Source organism: Cyanistes caeruleus, chromosome 10 (genome assembly GCF_971803275.1).
Source record: "Cyanistes caeruleus chromosome 10, bCyaCae1.hap1.1, whole genome shotgun sequence".
In the NCBI taxonomy this organism is placed as follows: domain Eukaryota; kingdom Metazoa; phylum Chordata; class Aves; order Passeriformes; family Paridae; genus Cyanistes; species Cyanistes caeruleus.
In genome coordinates this window covers 24,645,803-24,665,126 of record NC_141710.1, presented here as the reverse complement: position 1 = coordinate 24,665,126, position 19,324 = coordinate 24,645,803, and the positions used below count along the sequence as shown (strand labels likewise).

Genomic DNA, 19,324 nt, shown 5'->3' with positions numbered 1-19,324 from the left:
TCAAAACAAAGATGTGACCAAAATTTGGAAAAATAATAAGAAGGATGGAGTTGGGTGATTGGTCAGACACTGTCAGCTTTAATGGGAAAGAATTAAAGCTACTGAAATGTTTGGAACAGAAACCCCTTCAGCAGCACCATGAGATGGGCTGGCCTTGCTGCCTTTCTGAAGGAACTCATTATTTTAATCATTGCAACCTAAGAAAAACCTCAGGCTTTGGACTCTTGGGGAGTAATAACAAAAAAAAGGAAAAAAGCTGGGCAGTGTTGTCACCTGTCCCACCAGTGCTGCTCCCCCTGTGCAGCCTGGGGCTGATGACACCTTTCAGCTCAATTCAGAACCAACACCACAAAGCAAACCATGGCCTGAGCAATAAGGTGCCAACAAGTGTGTCTGTGATCAGGGCTTAGTGAGCAGTTTCACTCCTTCAGCAGAGCATGAAGACTCCCCCTGCTGCATGTCTGACACCACAGGGAAGGCAGATGGGCCCGGCTCTCTGTTTATAGCCTGGGTAATCATTTCCCATTCAACGGGGGTGTTTGCTAGCACACTGTGCCCAGCAGTGCCAGAGCTGTATCAAGAGAAATGAGAAAATCTCTCATTCCAGCCATGATTTTCAGACTAGACCAGGGCCCCTCTCCACAGAGGCCTCTTTTCTGATGGAGGCCTTGAGGATGTTGGGTTTCTGCACAGATAGCTGACACACATGGGAAATTTTATCTGTTTTATCTCTCTGGGTGAAACTTCTGGGTAGCTTTCACCCTCATTGGGGGTTTTACTCTGACCACGCTGCTGAGCCTCTGAAAAGCCCAGAGAAGGGACCAGGGTGCCTGTGTTCCACTTGGAAAAAGGCTTCAGGATGGGAAGGGTGTCCCTATCCCTGCCAAAACACCCAAAAGTCTGTAATAGGAATGGATATTCTCAGGTGACTATCCCAAATCCTAGTAAAGTCAAATCAGTGTATCATTTACTCTCTGAAATTGATTTTATTATTTGTTAGTGATTGAAATCGGGACTCAGGATTTGTCTTTCTCACCAGGGGCAGTTCTTGTGGCAGTCTCAGCACGGAAGCTGTGCAGACACAGAGACACGCTCCCCGCTCTGCTGCCGGGGCTGTGCCAGGCCGGGGCTGTGCCAGGCCAGGGCTGTGCCAGGCCGGGGCTGTGCCAGGCCGGGGCTGTGCCAGGCTGGGGCTGTGCCAGGCCGGGGCTGTGCCAGGCTGGGGCTGTGCCAGGCCGGGGCTGCCTGGTACCTGCCACGAGCCAGGCTCGGGGGCTCATGGAAAGCTGTTCCCTGAGCTCCTGCAGTAGCCTGTAGGGCGGGATGGTGAATCCAGCAGCGCTCAGTGCAGGCTGGGACACCGGTGCAGGAGCGGAAAGAAAGGACGGGAAATCCTGTGCATGGCCGTGCTGGCTGCAGCGCCCCTCGGCAGCGCTTCCAGGCTGCTCGGCTGCGTGCTGCACCTCCAGCTGCACCTGCAGCTGCACCTCCAGCTGCACCTGCAGCACGGCCCGAGCTCGGGCGGCTCCGCTCCTGGCACGGGGCTGCAGGGCACAGCCGGCACAGCTGGCACAGCCGGGCACAGCCGGCACAGCCGGGACAGCCGGCACAGCTGGCACAGCTGGCACAGCAGGCACAGCTGGCACAGCAGGCACAGCTGGCACAGCCGGGACAGCCGGGACAGCCAGCACAGCTGGCACAGTTGGCACAGCTGGCACAGCTGGCACAGTTGGCACAGCTGGCACAGCTGGCACAGCTGGCACAGTTGGCACAGCCGGCACAGCTGGCACAGTTGGCACAGCTGGCACAGCCGGCACAGCTGGCACAGCCGGGCACAGTTGGCACAGCTGGCACAGCCGGGCACAGCCGGCACAGCTGGGCACAGCCGGCACAGCTGGCACAGTTGGCACAGCTGGCACAGCCGGCACAGCTGGCACAGTTGGCACAGCTGGCACAGCCGGCACAGCTGGCACAGCCGGGCACAGTTGGCACAGCTGGCACAGCTGGGCACAGCCGGCACAGCTGGCACAGCTGGCACAGTTGGCACAGCCGGCGCAGCTGGCACAGTTGGCACAGCTGGCACAGTTGGCAAAGCCGGCACAGCCGGCACAGCTGGCACAGCTGGCACAGTTGGCACAGTTGGCACAGCTGGCACAGTTGGCACAGCCGGGCACAGCTGGCACAGTTGGCACAGTTGGCACAGCTGGCACAGTTGGCACAGCCGGGCACAGCCGGGCACAGTTGGCACAGTTGGCACAGCTGGCACAGCTGGCACAGCCGGCACAGCCGGGCACAGCTGGCACAGTTGGCACAGCCGGGCACAGCTGGCACAGCTGGCACAGCTGGCACAGTTGGCACAGCTGGCACAGCTGGCACAGTTGGCACAGCCGGCACAGACGGCACAGCTGGCACAGCTGGCACAGCTGGCACAGTTGGCACAGCCGGCACAGCTGGCACAGCTGGCACAGTTGGCACAGCCAGCTGCACGGCCCTTCCAGTGCAGCACTGCCCACACAGCCCTTGCCCTGGGCCGTGCCCTGGGCCGTGCCCGCTGCCGGCTTTTGGTGAACCCACTGCACGGGTTTAGCACAGCCGGCGTGGCCGGTGAAGATGGGGCACCGCCGCCTTTTCCCCCTGGGCCGAGCGAGGGACATTTCCATTTCCAGCTGGCTCTGAGCAGCAGCAGAGCTTCGGGCGGAAGCGCTGCTGGCTTTGGCAGCCTGGAGATGGTGGTACCCCCAGCAGAAACAGCAGAAATTGTCCCGAAAGCGGCGGGCTGGCGAGGCCGGCCCCGCTGCGGGTGCTGGTGGCAGGGCGCTGCCCTTATCTGCGGCTCCCAGCAGGCAGGAGCCCCGGGCCACCGCCCCACGCCTTGCCCCATCCATCTCCAGGCACGGCGGGCCCCTGCCAGCGGCACAAGCCCGTTTCCCCCGGCAGCTGCCAGCGGGCACATTCACGGCTCACAGGGACACGGCTGCAGCGTGTGCGCGTCCCTGAGCCCCAAATCCCCGGAGCGAGCTCCCCGCCAGCGAGCTGGGCTGCAGCCGCCATGCAAAGCACTTCCTCTGGCGTGCCCTTCTTCGCCAGCACAAAGTCATTTTTGCTTCCTTAAGAAAATACATATGCAAAGCCCAGGCCGTGGCCGCGGTTAGCGCTGCACGTGGGGCTCGCTTGGATCCCCGGGCCCCCTAGGTTCGGTAAGTGTCACTCCCGGCCTGTCACCGCTTCCCCTGGGCAGCCCCACATGTCGCAATTGGCCCCGCGGCACCGGGGAGGCGGTGGCGGTGCCAGCAGCGCTGCCAGAGCCCGGTGCGGCCGCGGCAGCCCCGGCAGGGACTGAGCCGCCGGCCCGGCCTCGCCCCGGAGCGCAGCAGGACCTGGCTCACGGACGGTGAGTTGTTCGCAAAGCTGGACGGTCTCCTGGTCCCTTTCCCTGTGCTGCTTTCGCATTTGCATCTCACTATCTTGACTTAGCGAAGACTGGCATAATTTATTAGAGAAACGAACGCTAAATGCAAGATGTTTGTACGCAAGGCACGAGTGCCAGAGCTCTGTGGCTCTGGAGAGCATTAGAAGTCGCAGTCAGGGCCAGCACAGACCCTCTGTGGCGTGTGCTGGGGTCCTCTGCCATGGCGCCACCACGTGCATCTTCTCTTTTCCTCTGCTTTCACTGTGGTTTATCTGTTCATCACCCGTGCTGCTTACCGCGCTGGAGAAGCTGAGAGAGAGGTTTTCCCATGCTTACAAGAGCCCTGTGAGCTGGTTTAACAGCCGGTGTGTTCTGGCACAGGGCCGGCGAGGCAGCCCCGCCGTGGCCGTGCTGCGCTTTGGCTTCAGCTCCCATCGGGGCCGAGCGCTGCTCCCCCGCGGGCTCCTGCAGCCCTGGAGGGGCAGCTGGGTGTCCGTCCCTGGAGCATCGCTCCTCAGCCCCGCTCTGCCGCGCTGGGGAGCGGCTGTTCCTTAAGCACACGGGAGATTAAAATGACATTAATCCTCTGGGAGCGACCCTCGGCTTCCTACCGTGAAATCCGCTGCTGCCGGCAGCTCTCCGTGACTAAACACCACCTTGGACCACCGGGCTGAGCCCCCACACTGCTCCCGAGGGGCTGGGGGAGCCACCAGCCGCTGCTGGAGGGGCTCCAGCATGAGCTGCACACAAGGAAAGAAAGTGCAAAGCTATAATGTGTATCACAATTATTTGCTGGGAACTGCACTGTGCATTTTGCTCATTTATGCGCTTGTAGACTAGGAGAGATTATTTTATTGTTTTCAACAAAATTACTATCACATAGGAGTTGCGGGAGGCTTTAAAAGAAGAGGCCAAAACGATGTAAGGGCCAAATGATAAACTGGTGTGTTATATTTCCAGAAATGCAGATGAGGCCACTAGAACAGAAATGTTTGAATGTTTCTGGGCCGGCGGGAAGCGGTGGCTGCGTGTGCCGCGCTGCAGGAGCGGGCTCCGGAAGAGCAGGGAGGCAGCAGGGCCTTCTGTGGCGGCAGCACTGCAGCTTGTGTCAGACCTTTTTGGGGAACTGGAGCTTCACCAGTGTTGCACAAATAAGGGCATCAGGAAGCAAACGGCTTCTCCAGGGTCGCAGTCATATTCAGACCATGTTTGAAGTGACTCATGTGTCTGCCTTTAATAACGGCTCAAGGAGGGAAGGAAAATCAGAGTGTAGGTTGATTTTGTGACTGCTGTATTGCAGATATTTGGTGTCCACTGGCCCTGCTGCCTGCCGGGCTCAGAGGGAAGGGCAGCACCCCGGCACTGTTTTCACAGGTCAGCCTCTCACCTCAGCAGCACCAGGGCTGCACTGGCTCAGCCATGAGAGCTCCTCTTTCTTGCTCCAGGTGCAGTAGCACATAGAGACTCGTTTTAAACCATAAAATACCTCTCGGAAAACTTTCTCCGCACACAATGTTTCTCTTTGTCCTTGAGAACTGATTTATGTCTTGTGGGCTGAGTGGCACACGATGCTGAGTGTGCAATGACACATTTCTTTATCTTTGCTGTAAGACAATCTGTTGGAATCCCAGGTGGTGACTGTTGTTGCTATTGGATGATGACCTGGGAGACCCCTGGATCTGAGATTTCCTTACTGTTTCCTCTTTACCCTGCCCTGCCTGGACATTTTGTTATGACAGAGCTTGTGCCTGACATGTGTCCCCTAGGGTTTGATCCCCTGTAACCTGCATAAACTGATGTGAATGGAATGCATTCACTTTATGGGATACAGTCAGAAATGCTTTCACTGTGCCCAGGACACAGCTCCAGTCTCCCAGCACCAAGACACTGTCCTACACCATTATTTAAGAAGAATTTGGGCAGCGAGGAGTTAGTACAGTAACTTTGTGACCAGAACAAGTGCTTTGAAAATGCCCAGCACGGTGATGTCGGTTCTCAGGGAGGAAATGGCCCACGGAGCTCTTTGTGCTGGAGCGGGAACAGGAAGAGCACAAATGACCCAGTACAATGCTCACTCCCACTGGGGCTGTGCAGCCAGGGCTGCATTGTCCGAGGGAACATCTGCACTGCACCAGGTGAGGCAGGTAAATATAAAATATATGGGATACCAGTTGTCATGGATTTTGTTCTGATCTGGATTAAACTTTATTGAAACGCAATGCAAGAACATGTGTAAGAACATGACATTTTTCTGAAAGAAAATGGAATGTTTCTTTGTCCTTTCTAGGACATGTTTCTTGTCTCCCGTTTCTAGGAAAGAGCCATCAGAGGTATCAGAAAGCTCTCCCTCCCTGCCAGTGAGGTGCCTGCACTCCCTCGGGCATGCAGCACACCTGGACGCTCCCCAGGCTGGGCAGCTCTGGAGGGATGCTCACTAAGCCCATCCTGTTTCCAAAGTGCTGCCTGCTCTGTTGCAGAGGTGATTAGAGCACAAGAAAAGCAAGTTAATTATATCCCCTCCAGGCTGTGCAATAGGACAAAAAGCCTCATGAAGGAAGCAGCTGGAGTTAGATCTCGAGACCAGGTAACAAAATTTGTCTCCCAAAGTCAAATGAGGATTGTTATAACTTCATCTCACAAAACATAACCCTTTGGTTAGGTGTCTGTGTTAAAGGGTGTTTAACACTACTTGACACTGGAGATAAATTCCTTGTCGTTTTCCTTGTCTCTTTCCTTGTCTCTTTCCAGTTTGTTTATGTCTTTCCTAAAGTGTGGTTAGCATGATAGTGGTTTCATGGCTCTGGCTGCGTGTGCTGGCAGGGGACACATTAATACACCTCTGCCTAATCTAGACTATTGTTTCCTTTTCTGCACTCTGCTGTCAGCGTCACCCACGCGGCAGGACCGACACTGCCCTGTGCCACAGAGCCGACCTGTTGCCTGCGATGGGCCTGCTGCTCGGGAGGGCCGGGGAGCGGAGCAGCTGCTCACGGTGGGTGCCGGGGAGCCCCGGGAGAGCCCCGGGAGAGCCCCGGGAGAGCCCCGGGAGAGCCCCGGGAGAGCCCCGGGAGAGCCCCGGGCAGCCCCCGCAGCCCCTCCAGCCTCCGGGCTGGCCTCGCCGACAAAACCAACCGCGCTGCGACGGCTCCTCTTGCTAGCGGGAAGGAAGAGCGGGAGCCGGGAGGAAAGCAGGCTCCTTCTACCCGCTCTGGGCAGCAGATCTCTAGAGGATGGCGTCCTCGGGAGCGGCGTGAGGGGGGTCTGGAGCAGTCGCGCCGGGCGCTGCCCGCCCCCAGGCCCCAGGCCAACGCTGCCGTGCCTCCCCCGGCCGGAGGCGGCGGGGCCGGGCACGTGTGCGGGCCCGGGCTCGGTGACTCATGAGGCGCCGGCCGCTCCGCCGCGGGGAGGATGAGGGAGGGCGGCCCCGGGGGAGGGCAGCCCGCCGCGCCGCCGCCCCGCTCCGCGCCTTCCCCTCGCTCCCGCGGTGCCCGGAGCGCGGAGGCCGCACCGGGATTAGGTGAGCGCGGCCGGGCCGGGGCCGGGGCCGGGGCCGGGGCGGGCTCGGCTCCCCGCGGGCCCGGGGCTGGCGGCGGGGCCGGGGCCGGGTGGCGCTTCCGGGCGGGGCGGGGGCGGCGGCGGAAGCGGGGCCGGGGCTGGCGCGGGGAGCCCGGGCCGCCGCTGCCTCCGCCCGCCGCGCCCGCGGCCCCGTCAGCATGAGCCGCTGAGCCGGGCGGGCCGCGCCGGCAGGGCCCCGCCGGCAGGCCCGGGGTGAGTGCGGCGCCCAGGCCCGGGCCCGGCGGCGGGGGAAGCGGGCGGCGGCCCTGGCGGGGCGGCTCCGCGGGGAAGGGAGGCAGCGTCGCTGAGGGCCGGGAACGGGGAGCGGGGCGCGGCGCTCCCCACGCGTGTCCCCGCCGGGAGCCCGGACTCCCCCCGCGGGGCTCGGCCGAGGGTCGGGGATGAGGTCGGGGCCCCCGGGCCGGCTCCGCGCTGCCCGGCGGGCGGGGGGGCCGCAGAGGCCGGGGCCGCGGGCGGGCGCGGGGCCCGAGGCGCGGCGGGGCGGGCGGCAGCACCCACCGCACCCACCGCACGGCCCGCGGGAAACAGAACTGCTGGCTTGCTTCGGAGAGAAAGTTCTTGAATTCAGAACTTGGGTTTGCAGGTGCCAACAAGTCCGTTTGTTGAGATGTTGGTATAGTGGAAGAGAAAAACGCAGGAATGTTTGTGTAAAATGGTTGTCTCGGAAAAATATGTGACTGTTTCTTTTAGAAAGAAATAATTTCTTTTGGTCATTTTTTTGGGGTGGGGAATGTATGCCCCGGAGCAAGGGAGAAGCAGGACACGGGTGACAGAGATAATGAAGTGCAGGAGAGCAGGTTCAGGGAAGGAATGTAACGGGAAAGAAGGATGGGAGTAATGAATAGTAATGGTGAATAACTTAACTGGGTTATGTCTTTTTTTGGCACTGTGGAGAAAGGTTTCTAATGAAACGACAACACATTCCAAAGTGACAAATGATTTGCATAATGAATAATTAACCGATGGCGCTTGTTGCTGCAGGGGAAGTTTGGGCTGAGAGCTGAGAAGAAGTTGCAGGCTCCCCTCAGGCTGGCTGCATGTGACACTGACCCTGGGCAGGCCCACTGGCAGAGAACAGTGTTATGATAATTTAAAGTAGATAAAAGAGGAAGAAATGAAAGGCTTGGCAGCCCCGTGCTCACTGCAATGGTGACAGGACTGGTGCACGTGGAAGGCTGGGATGTGCCACTGCAGGAGCCAGAGGTGTTGGGAGTGTCTCTGCTCTGGGCTGAAAGCAGGTGTGGGTACTGGCCAGTTCAGGTGTACCCCACAGCTCCTGCCTGGTCCCCCCTGGGTAGGTGTCTGAGGAGAATCTGAAATGCACACCTGCAGTCTGGAGGGCAGGTGAATGCCCCATTCCGTGGCCTTGGTGTGATGTCCCAGCCGTGCCCTGCTGCATCCCTGCATCTGGTGCTGCTCTGACTTGGCTGTCCTTGGAGCAGGCTGTGTTGGAAGCCTGGAGTATAACTGTGAGGTCCTGGAGCTGTGATGGGAGCATGCACTGCCCATTGGCAGGGTGCTGCCCCGCAGGGCTGGGGTTTGGCTCCCACAGCAGACAGGCTGTAAAGGCTCTTGTGAGGTTCCATTGTCCAGGAGGGTTTCTGTGGCCACAGGAGGGTTCTTACACGTGTGGTGTAGATGAAGATCTGATGGCCAGCTTAGATTAAATCATAGGCTTCCCTCTCTGGTTTTATTTCCTTTGAGTACTTGTTTCATTCTGCTGCTTCGGTGGCAGTGGGGAGGTGGTATTGACAGTGTATCGACAGCCTGTAATTAGGGGCATGAGCCTCAGAACCTCTTGATTCCTAAATAGTGGGTGATTTCTGCTCAGGATGATTACTGTTCAGGAACTGCTGGATAATCTGCAGACATCATTTTCTGACACTGAGGAAGTCACACATGTTGGGCTGTAAAAGGCCTTGTGGTAACTCTGTTACTTTCAAAGGCTTTATAGGTGTTTTCCTTAGGCACATTTTAAATGGGAATGTTGTAAACAGCATGTTAGCTAAGGACAGCTTGTTAAGGTAAAACTGCAAGGAGAAGCTCTGTTCCCATTTGTTATGATTTATGTTCATGCCAAGGATGATTTTTGCAACTATGAGTTTATCAGCAAATTCCTGCTACTACTCTTGTCTGGAGGGAAGGGAGAGGGAGGATCTGGCAGAGTTCAGTCACTTCCCTGGGAATTCCTGCCCTTCGGTGTGACCTGCTGTGCCCAGCCCTACACACAGGCTCTCCTCTCCCTTGCATGACTGGTAGTCTCCACTGTTTGTGTGCCTTAAGGATTAGAACAGTTTCCTATGATTATTATTTTTTAATTTAATTTTATTAACAATTATATACTGCAAACTTAGTTTCCCAAGTTATGCAGCAAACAACATTTCTTTCCTCCTACCCCCTAGTTATTTACCAAAAGGATAAACATGTAAATATGTTTGAATGCTGTCCCTGGTTACATTTGGAGCCTGCTCTGCTGAGAATATGTGCAATTGCAAGTCCATTAGTATCAAAGAGAGTTCCCAGCAATTTACAAGGAAAGAGAAGGGACTATTAAAACTGTGCTGTGGTTGTGCTGAAACTTCAGTTCATCCTAAGATAAAAAAATACAGTTAATGTGCCGAGTTGTGAGGTGAAGGCTTGCTGTGGTTGCTGTGAGGATGCTGGAGCCCCCTCTCCCTTCAGCAGTCTGTGCAAGGGAGATGTCCTGGGCAGGACTGTGATCAGAGAAAAAAGCCGGTGACAAATGTTGGTTTACCCTGATCTGTGCATTCAAAACCAGCAGTAAGTTTTGCTGTTGTGAAGATGCTCTGAAGTCTCCTCAACTGCTTCAGAGGCAGCGACAGAAGAGCAACAGCAGCACCTGAGCTGGGGCAGGCTGAAAGATATGAGGCTTCCTATGCCCATTGAGGAGTTTGGGGTTTGATGTGTGCTGATTTCACCTCAGGGTGAAATCCCACTATCTATCAGATAAAGAATTGCTTTTCCTAAAGGGTCAATTAATTTTTTTAAATATCTATCTTCTGTCAACTCCTACCCTGTGAAACAGTCCATGTTTCAGATTATGTGCATGTAATTGCTATAGAAGAATATTTTATATTTTAAGTAGCTGGGAAGAAAAAAAAAAAATTGCAATAGGTATAATCTATCTCCAGTAAAATCTAACTTGAGTTTCTCACAATTCAGCTTGATTAATCTTGAATTTTTGAAGGTAAAATTGCTGTTGGTACGAATTAGTAAGAGCAGCAGCGGTGTGTAAGGTGACAGACAGCACTTCTGTCAAAAGGGTAGAAAATCCTGCATTTTGGTTTGAATGTACAGGAAAAGCCAGGCAGCCAGGCCTGAGGAGAATGCAGCTGGGCCTGAGTTTTGTGTAGCCAGTTTCTAATTCCCATTGGGCAGGTGCCTGACCAGCATTAGCCCAGCCTGGAGAATGGGCCAGCTCAGCTTGGGTCTGCCTGTCCTTCCAGAGCCCCACTACCTCCTGGAGCTGCCCTGACCTGAGCACTGTGATCAAATCTATCACTCCTGTGTGCTCGTGGGACCTTTGCTTTGGGCAAATAGGCCAAATACTACTTTTCTCAGAAAAATATTTTGGCACGTAAATATGCAGGGTGCACACGAGGAGCTGAACCGAGTGAACTTCCGCAGAATAAAAGGCAGTGAGTACTAGATGGGTTGGAATATGTCCAGTCCGCGCGTGTTTTGAGCAGAGCTCCTGCACAGCCCGCCACGGTTAGCCTGGCTGGGCTGGGCTGCTTTTATCGCTCCTTGTGAGTGTACAGGTGGCAGCGCCTGCAGAGTGCCCGGCTTTCCCTGTGGGAAGTGTACCTCGCTGTCCGCCCTGGGGCAGGCTGCTCTTGGAAAAGGAATTTCTTTTCCCTTATGTAACTTGTTGGTGTTACATCCAGAGTCGGCTCTTGCAAAAGTGCGTCAGTCTTGCTTGCAGCGGCACAGAAAAAAACTTACCAGAGCGTGCACTGAATTCCCCCCTTATCTCCCTATAGCACATTTTATGTATCTTGTAGTGAGATGTTTTGTTTCTACAGTTTCAGACTTCGTGTTTTGGAAGATTAATAGACTTAGCAGCCCTGTTTGCTCAGCTTAGCAGCGATAACAATGTAATAAGTCATGAGACGGTCGCAGATCATCTGGCAAGGCAAAGTATGCCTCGGACTTGAACTTGGAGCAGGTATTATTTGCAGAGAAAAGTGAAATGTCGAAAGCATTATAAATAGCGTGTCCTGACTTGGGTGGCTGTGGGTTCAGGTCTGCCTGCAGAGGCTGCACAGCTGATGGCATCTGCATTCCCGTGCGGATGGAGCGGGAGGGTGAGGGCAGGTCGTGCCCTGCATGGCTGCTGTTCACTGGGGGAGAGGGGCTGGGGGAGAGGGGATGGGGGAGAGGGGATGGGGAGAGGGGATGGGGGAGAGGGGCTGGGGAGAGGGGATGGGGGAGAGGGGATGGGGGAGAGGGGATGGGGGAGAGGGGATGGGGAGAGGGGATGGGGGAGAGGGGATGGGGGAGAGGGGATGGGGGAGAGGGGATGGGGGAGAGGGGATGGGGGAGAGGGGATGGGGAGAGGGGCTGTGCTCGGGCAGGGCAGCAGGAGCAGGGCTGCAGGAGGAGCAGGGCAGCAGGAGCAGGGCTGCAGGAGCAGGGCAGCAGGAGGAGCAGGGCAGGAGGAGCAGGGCAGGAGGAGGAGCAGGGCAGCAGGAGCAGGGCAGCAGGAGGAGCAGGGCTGCAGGAGCAGGGCAGCAGGAGGAGCAGGGCTGCAGGAGCAGGGCAGCAGGAGGAGCAGGGCAGCAGGAGCAGGGCAGCAGGAGGAGCAGGGCTGCAGGAGCAGGGCAGCAGGAGCAGGGCAGCAGGAGGAGCAGGGCAGCAGGAGGAGCAGGGCAGCAGGAGGAGCAGGGCAGCAGGAGGAGCAGGGCTGCAGGAGCAGGGCAGCAGGAGCAGGGCAGCAGGAGGAGCAGGGCTGCAGGAGCAGGGCAGCAGGAGGAGCAGGGCTGCAGGAGGAGCAGGGCAGCAGGAGGAGCAGGGCAGCAGGAGCAGGGCTGCAGGAGCAGGGCTGCAGGAGCAGGGCAGCAGGAGGAGCAGGGCAGCAGGAGCAGGGCAGCAGGAGGAGCAGGGCAGCAGGAGCAGGGCAGCAGGAGGAGCAGGGCAGCAGGAGGAGCAGGGCAGCAGGAGGAGCAGGGCAGCAGGAGGAGCAGGGCAGCAGGAGCAGGGCAGCAGGAGGAGCAGGGCAGCAGGAGCAGGGCAGCAGGAGGAGCAGGGCAGCAGGAGGAGCAGGGCGGCAGGAGGAGCAGGGCAGCAGGAGGAGCAGGGCAGCAGGAGGAGCAGGGCTGCAGGAGCAGGGCAGCAGGAGGAGCAGGGCAGCAGGAGGAGCAGGGCAGCAGGAGCAGGGCAGCAGGAGGAGCAGGGCAGCAGGAGGAGCAGGGCAGCAGGAGCAGGGCAGCAGCAGGAGCAGGGCAGCAGGAGCAGGGCAGGAGGAGCAGGGCAGCAGGAGCAGGGCTGGGCCCCGGGCTCCCAAAGCCTCCCGCAGCATTCCTGCTGCCTTGCTGCCTCCCGCGCCAGCGGCTCCAACTGCGAGCAGTGAGTAAGGACTTGGGAACCCAGAGCATTTTTGGGCTCTGGGCCCAATCCTGCTTCCAGAGAAGTTAATTGGAATTTTTTCCTTCTAAAAAAGGGAGAGCAATCAGAAGTGCGCAGTTTAGTCCCGCAAGGCCCGGCGCTGCTGAGCGAGGCCGGGCAGGGATGGGCTGCGGGCTCCCGGAGCCCCGGTGGGACCGGGATGTGGGACCGGGATGTGCTCCCGGAGCCCCGGTGGGACCGGGATGTGGGACCGGGATGTGCTCCCGGAGCCCCGGTGGGACCGGGATGTGGGACCGGGATGTGCTCCCGGAGCCCCGGTGGGACCAGGATGTGGGACCGGGATGTGGGACCGGGATGTGGGACCGGGATGTGGGACCGGGATGTGCTCCCGGAGCCCCGGTGGGACCGGGATGTGCTCCCGGAGCCCCGGTGGGACCGGGATGTGGGACCGGGATGTGGGACCGGGATGTGCTCCCGGAGCCCCGGTGGGACCGGGATGTGCTCCCGGAGCCCCGGTGGGACCGGGATGTGCTCCCGGAGCCCCGGTGGGACCGGGATGTGCTCCCGGGCTGCCGGGGCCCGGCGCTGCAGCGGCGTTATCTGCACTGCGGTGACAGCAGCCGGCGCCGGGAGATAAGCGTCTCCTTGAGATGGAAGGGAGTTTCTGGGGGAGCTCGTGGAGTTTGCTGTGTAGCTGGGTGCAGATGTGGCCAGGGCCGGGGCCCGGAGCCCCGGGCGCTGCAGCGGGCACATGTGCCAGCCTTCCCGAGCCGGGTGCCGGGCTGGGCACAGCAGCAGCCGCAGCCCTGCACTGGCCGCAGACAGGAGCCAGGCAGAGGGGCTGTGCGGGGCACCCGCCCTTCCTCTTCCTCGCCGCTCCCAAGGGCTGCTCCTGGGATTTCAGAGCTGCTCCGGCTGCCAGGGAAGGAAGGTCCTGTCAGCTGCACGCACTGATAAACACGGCACGGCCTTCTGGGGAGAGAGAACTCTCCTCTTCTCCTCCGTGACCCTCTGAAGCCTGGAATAAAATCCAAACAAAAACGTTGATGCTGGTGTGTGGAAGAGTTTATTAGCGCCTGGGCAGCATTCTGGACTTTGTGTGGCCACCTCTGCTTTTCAGTGAGCTCTGATACTCTTTACCTGTCATTTTAGATGGGAATCCTTCCGTGCTCCAAATATAGGCACAACTTCAGTGGACTTTGAGTCTTCTTGAGTCTTTGAGTCTTCTTTCAAGCAGTGAAAAATCAAAGGTAGTGAGTCTGTATTCCTGATAATGTAATTATGTATTTTTCAGCTTTTTGATGTGTAGCAGTTAAGGGACTGCAGGCACTTGCTGTGGTGCTGGAGCTTTGCAGGCTGCTGGGAAGGAAGTCCCTGGGCAGATCTCTGCTGCTTATCACTGTTCTATTGAGCTCCTGTATTTATGTGCAAATATATTCAATAAATAAATCTTTAATGATGTGATTTTTGTTGTGAAAAGTAGACACAGCTCCGTTCGATTCTTCTAATTAAATGCATCTAATGGTGGGACAGAAATACAAGCATCTGAACTTCTTTCACTCACTTTTCCACATGACCGCCAAAATAATTGCTTTGGATTTGGTTTGGTTCCTACAACTTCTGAGCATTCTGTCTTTAATCACCATTTTTATAAAAGCTAGGTTTTCTCAAGTCATTTCAGAAGCTGTTTTCCAAATATCCCACGTTTTTGTGTAAGAGCAGGAATTTAAACTTTCATTCTTGGTGTTTCAAAATGGCTTTTAGAGGTAGAAGGGAAAATACAAAGAGAATAGTAATCTTTCGAGGTTTTTCCAAAATGCTTTCATTGTGTTTAATTTGGGTAGCTTGCTATGTTAATGAAAAAGGGGACACCTTGAGGAAAGCCCAAGTAGAGGATGGAGTGTTCTGTGTGAGAAATACTATGGGACAGTTTCAGTGGCAGCACCGGTGCCACACGCGCAGGGAGCAGCCCAGCCCAGGAGCCCCTTTGTGACTTGTCCCCCAAAGCTCTGCAGCCTGAGGCTGTGTGCAGCTGGGGCTGATAGAGGCTTCTTCCTCATGGTTATTGTTAGCATGACTGGAAATGAACAAGCCTAACAATATACTAAAGCAAATACTGATTAACAACTTGTCTCAAAGATACTTTCCACTTCTTTCCTAAAATAAAAGTCATGCAGTTTTTATTACTTCTTTTTAATACCAGTGACTAATTTGGAGCTTTTGCTTGCTATATGAAGGCACGTGTATTTGTTTAGTTTGCGTGAGATTGGTCACGATCCAAAATTAATCACATCAGAAGTGTTTCTGTGCTGCTAAGCACTGTATATGTAGGGATTTCTATTAAGTCAAGGAAGGCAGCTCCTAAACTGGTTTAGTTTTGTTGTGTGTGGAAAAATAATTTCATATTTAGAGTATAACAGTCATCTCTGATACCTCAGATGGTGGCAGAGCAGAGAGAATTAAAAATCCCATTCTCTGTGGTTTAGATTCTTATGTAACTACTGAAATAGATTATATAGATTTGTTGTATTTTCTGAGAAGCTGTACAAGTTTTCATTATGCTGGAAGGATGTGATTATAAACATAAATTAAATGTAAGGCCAGAATGAATCAAAGCATGGGAAGTGCTCTATTTTGGATCTGAGATTCCCTGAGAAACAGCCAGCTGTGAATGCAAATGCAGTGGGCTGTGTCTCCTGTCTCCCAGCAGATGCTGGAGTGTTTTCCAGGGCTGTCCTTGCCGTGTGATTCACGTTGGTGACTGGAGTCGGGCGGTGGCTCCCCGCTCCCGGTGTCCCCAGCATGGCAGTGCTGCCAGCTGTGGTGCTGTGTGCTTTCAGAGCTGTGGGACTGGGGTGCCTCTGGCCGTGCTGCAGAGCCAGGTTTGCCCCTTGGGCAGCAGTCCTTCGGTCCACGCTGAACTGCTCTGAGGACTCTGCTGTCCCTCATTCCCCTGTAACTTGCTGGTCCCTGGGGAGGAGCAGGTGACTGTCCCTGCATCGCCATAGCTCGCCGTGGCTGAGCTGAAGTGACCAGTTCTCAGATCTGCTGCAAGCAGAACTCGGTGGAACGAGTTCCTCATCAGCTGGACTCCCTTTTCGGTTGCCCTCAAGTCAGATGCAGGATGAAGCAGTCCATAATTACCATAGCTCCAATGGGCCTGGCTGGCAGGGTGCCTGTTATGCAGCAGAGAGCAGCAAGGTGTCCCCCATGGAATTGTGTCCCACTGAGGTACACGTGTCCTCAGGGCCAGGAGAGCTGCTGGCATTGTCACTGGGAGCGGGACGACACACCAGCGTGGAGCAGGTGACAGGAATGGCCTCTTCTCTTCCTGGTAATTGGGTTCAGATTTAATCTTGCTAGTTAATTTGATGTGTGCAGGGATGTGGTGGCTGCATCCAGACTCCTGACTCAAAATTATTGTCCTAATGAAGTGGTTGTCATGTGAACAGGCAAGAACTTTGAAATGTGGAGTTTTTGCTGTGGGCCAAGGTGGGAGGGGTGGCCCAGCCAGGGATGAGTTTGTGAGGCCAAGGGGAGAAGCTTATTGTCTGGAAGAAGTGCTACTATTACTAAATCAGTAATGTTAGTCGTGGCCATGTGTACGTCCTGATCAATCAGGTGCTGACTGCAGTGGTCTCTTAGGTCTCTTTTTTCCCCCTGCTTTATCCAGCTGTCTCAGGGGAAGAAAAGGCCACCCTTTGCACCAGGGCCACATGGCAGCTGCATTAGGAAGGGAAGTGGAAACCTGAGCAGTAAAATAAGGTGCTGTTTGTTTTCCCTTCGGTGCAGGGCATGTTCAGGCATCAGACCCGCAGGAAGCCGGGGTTGGTGCCTGCTGCACCTCTCACCAGTGAGAGGTCACTTCTCCCTGAAACCATCAGCATCAGCTGAATTTGGTGTCAGAGGGAAGCAGTTCCTTCCCTTGCTGAGTCATGGACTTGGCTTTTTTTCTGCAGGGATTCTTATTATGGATGATGCTAATCATCATGTTTTATATGAATTCACACTCACACGTGCAGCTAGAAATCACCTGTCACTATGGGACAGTTTCTGCCTCTTAGCTACTGCTGCAGGTGCCCCCCAGCTCTGAATCTCGCTGGTGGGACTCATCCTGGGGTTTGCCATGTGGCTGTTCTGGAGGACAGCACCCAGCACCCACTGAGACAGGAGATGAGCTAGAGAGTCACAGCTCCGTGGAGCAGAGTCAGGGGTCTGTTCACACACCCTGTGCTGGGCTGGGGGCCCAGCTCCTGGGCTGACCCCGCTGCCGTGGCTCACCTTGCTGCTCTCCTGCCTTGCTTGGCTTGTGTACATTTGCAGTTAATCAAACAAAACGCGCAAGAGTCGGATTAATAAATAGCTTGTAGTTTTTGGAAGGCTGCGTAGTTGATTTATTGTGGCCTCTCAAATATCTTTGTATAGAAACAACATGTTTAAAATTACTATTAGAACAAAAAAATAAAACTGATTTTAATAAAGCAGGTTTTATTTCGTCAATTTGGTTTGTTACTTCTTGGATTTTTAACTTAAATTATTAGATTGCTGTTATTTTTAAAGATAAGCAACTTATTTTTAGATTTGCTTGGGCAATGTCACTTCCTTTTTGGTGGAATCCCCTATGCCAGGATAATAGAGAATTTCCCATTTCTAAAATACATTATGTGAATGTTATGGCAAAGGAATTACAGTGTGATTATGTTTTTATTGCCAGAAACAGTATTTGCAACTTCAGTGGTGGGTGGGGATGGATATGTAAATGCTTTGTAATACATAAATTGATGAAAAGTGGATTAAAGGGAAAGTGGTCCTTTCCCATTTTGTGTCCCTGGCATAAGGTTGCAAGAACAGAGTAACAGCTTGTGTGCCACTCCTTGTCCAGAGACAGGGACTGGCCTATGCCTGTTCTTGCTCTTTAATACACACCCAGCTAATGCTGTCAGACTGAACCCTGTGTGTCCCTGAAGTCTCGAATTTTGTAACAGAGATTGATATATACCCCAGGTTATTAAAAAAAAAACAAACAAAACCAACAGCATGTTTCTTGACTTGAATATTTTTTAAATTACAGCAAGAGCAGTTAATCCATAACCGTCTGCTCCCTAAAGGAAAGAGGGTTTATGGAATTTGTGGTGTAACTTGCTGATTTGAAAATAGCATTACTGTAATCTAAAGTAAGAGAGGATTGGGCTGTGGGATTTGTACGTCAGTGCCCATGAGCTGCTGGTGGGAATTGGTTCAGTTTGATCAGGGAAATCTTGGAACAATACCTGATTTCTGCACGTGGTTGGGACACGTAGTGTACAACATGTTGCCTCTTTTTTCATTATTTATCAAATTTTCATGAACCCAGTACACTTGGGTGTCTTCAATTCAGATGGAATGTCACAGTTAGGTGGTTCTGCTAAAACAGTTTCAGAAACTGTGAAATAGACTCAAGATAAAACCATGTCTGATGGGGATGTGCTGGAGGAGCCACTGAAGTCAGTGGGAGGTTGCACCAGGCAAGTCTGTCAGAGCTAAAACAGTACAGAAAAAAGCCTTTAAAACACTAGTAGTAGTACTACTACTAAAACTATGCATATCATGCAAAATATCTGGGTCATAGAAGCAGTGTTGGCAGTTTTTTTACAAATCTGGTGTGGCACTTAGCAGTTCAGAGCTAACATGTGCTTGTAGTTTTACCAGGCTCCAAGTCCCAGTTTGCTGGGCTGGGGAGCTGTGAAATCCAGCCCGGGGTACACGACCCTGGCAGTCCTGCTCTAGAGCTGGCTGCTCTCTGCTCCTGCCTTTGCACTCCCGTTTTTTCCTGAAATGTACAAAAGTACAAAATTGAAAGAGGAGTCATCTTGCTTTTCCGTGCTGTCCTATGGGAGCAGTGGGTGCAGCCCAGAGTGTGACAATTGGGCTCTTCAGCTGTAGTTTACTAAAGAATATTTTCTTTTATCCAGTCCTGTACTGTTGTGTGACAAGATGTTAATTAGATCATTGTTTCAGCTTAATTTTGTGACAGTGTAATAATTATATCCTTCAATTGTGCCATGGGGTAATTGCTGTATCTCTTCCAAATTTTTTATTGAGATATGTTATTAGTAAACTTTGAGTTTGGCAGAGGTGTTTTGAAAATACTGTAAGGAGTCAGTAATTTTGTGTTCCTTGATTTAAAAGACAGCCATTTGGCAATTTCAAGCTTTGAGACTGCCCTGTCAGTGTAAATAGAATATTGATTTTATTCCATTTCCTATCTCATTAGAGTCATTGTCATGAGGATGAATTCACGTTGTGTAATTATCTGTTCTTGCTGACAGTTTTCATGTCATTGAGACTGGTGTTTTCAGCTTCCACTTGCTCTAAGCATAAAAATAGCATTCTTCCCTGCCATCTTCTCCTTCGGTGCTGGGCTCTTTGCCTGCCCAGCTTTCTACATGTTTCTTTGAGAGATGTATGTGAATTGAGATCGAGAAAACAGGGATGTCCAGCAAACCCAGCTACAGGAACAGTGAAAACAGTGCCTCTTTGGGAGCAATTCTCAGTGCAGGGAGATACCTTATTTTTGTGTCAAAGACTGTAATGAGGAGGAAAAATGCATCATTAATCTGTCTGTACATTTCTTTATAGCAATAAGGGGAAGTAACAGGAGTCTCCTCTGTGTCAGATTCAATTTCTTGGACGCTTCCAGATAACCCTTCCATTGATTTGTGAGGCTGTTTCTTAATCATTTTCATTGACCCAGCTCTGGATACAAATAAG

The 19,324-nt window shown here is 54.0% G+C and overlaps 1 protein-coding gene across 42 annotated transcripts in view; it reads left to right on the top strand.

The window, feature by feature from the left end:
- The first annotated feature begins 2,889 nt into the window (after nt 1-2,889).
- Nucleotides 2,890-19,324, top strand: part of MBNL1 (muscleblind like splicing regulator 1) — a 68,651-nt gene continuing 52,216 nt past the window's right edge. For 12 of the 42 annotated variants that reach the window (XM_086843001.1, XM_086842984.1, XM_086843009.1 and 9 more), the window contains exon 1: nt 7,050-7,177. The gene's annotated coding sequence lies outside the window, so the exon portion shown is untranslated. Of the gene's footprint in view, nt 3,392-6,320; nt 6,402-6,754; nt 6,927-7,049; nt 7,178-10,990; nt 11,175-13,562; nt 13,627-13,726; nt 13,825-19,324 lie in introns of those variants that run through there. The other 30 variants (XM_086843002.1, XM_086843010.1, XM_086842985.1 and 27 more) reach the window with 24 other exon arrangements.